Below are 1375 nucleotides of genomic sequence, written 5' to 3'. Positions count from 1 at the left end.
TAGGGTTAGGGTTAGGGTTAGGGTTAGGGTTAGGGTTAGGGTTAGGGTTAGGGTTAGGGTTAGGGTTAGGGTTAGGGTTAGGGTTAGGGTTAGGGTTAGGGTTAGGGTTAGGGTTAGGGTTAGGGTTAGGGTTAGGGTTAGGGTTAGGGTTAGGGTTAGGGTTAGGGTTAGGGTTAGGGTTAGGGTTAGGGTTAGGGTTAGGGTTAGGGTTAGGGTTAGGGTTAGGGTTAGGGTTAGGGTTAGGGTTAGGGTTAGGGTTAGGGTTAGGGTTAGGGTTAGGGTTAGGGTTAGGGTTAGGGTTAGGGTTAGGGTTAGGGTTAGGGTTAGGGTTAGGGTTAGGGTTAGGGTTAGGGTTAGGGTTAGGGTTAGGGTTAGGGTTAGGGTTAGGGTTAGGGTTAGGGTTAGGGTTAGGGTTAGGGTTAGGGTTAGGGTTAGGGTTAGGGTTAGGGTTAGGGTTAGGGTTAGGGTTAGGGTTAGGGTTAGGGTTAGGGTTAGGGTTAGGGTTAGGGTTAGGGTTAGGGTTAGGGTTAGGGTTAGGGTTAGGGTTAGGGTTAGGGTTAGGGTTAGGGTTAGGGTTAGGGTTAGGGTTAGGGTTAGGGTTAGGGTTAGGGTTAGGGTTAGGGTTAGGGTTAGGGTTAGGGTTAGGGTTAGGGTTAGGGTTAGGGTTAGGGTTAGGGTTAGGGTTAGGGTTAGGGTTAGGGTTAGGGTTAGGGTTAGGGTTAGGGTTAGGGTTAGGGTTAGGGTTAGGGTTAGGGTTAGGGTTAGGGTTAGGGTTAGGGTTAGGGTTAGGGTTAGGGTTAGGGTTAGGGTTAGGGTTAGGGTTAGGGTTAGGGTTAGGGTTAGGGTTAGGGTTAGGGTTAGGGTTAGGGTTAGGGTTAGGGTTAGGGTTAGGGTTAGGGTTAGGGTTAGGGTTAGGGTTAGGGTTAGGGTTAGGGTTAGGGTTAGGGTTAGGGTTAGGGTTAGGGTTAGGGTTAGGGTTAGGGTTAGGGTTAGGGTTAGGGTTAGGGTTAGGGTTAGGGTTAGGGTTAGGGTTAGGGTTAGGGTTAGGGTTAGGGTTAGGGTTAGGGTTAGGGTTAGGGTTAGGGTTAGGGTTAGGGTTAGGGTTAGGGTTAGGGTTAGGGTTAGGGTTAGGGTTAGGGTTAGGGTTAGGGTTAGGGTTAGGGTTAGGGTTAGGGTTAGGGTTAGGGTTAGGGTTAGGGTTAGGGTTAGGGTTAGGGTTAGGGTTAGGGTTAGGGTTAGGGTTAGGGTTAGGGTTAGGGTTAGGGTTAGGGTTAGGGTTAGGGTTAGGGTTAGGGTTAGGGTTAGGGTTAGGGTTAGGGTTAGGGTTAGGGTTAGGGTTAGGGTTAGGGTTAGGGTTAGGGTTAGGGTTAGGGTT

This window comes from Eubalaena glacialis, unplaced genomic scaffold (genome assembly GCF_028564815.1).
Source record: "Eubalaena glacialis isolate mEubGla1 unplaced genomic scaffold, mEubGla1.1.hap2.+ XY scaffold_571, whole genome shotgun sequence".
NCBI lineage: Eukaryota > Metazoa > Chordata > Mammalia > Artiodactyla > Balaenidae > Eubalaena > Eubalaena glacialis.
This window is presented reverse-complemented; position numbering follows the sequence as displayed.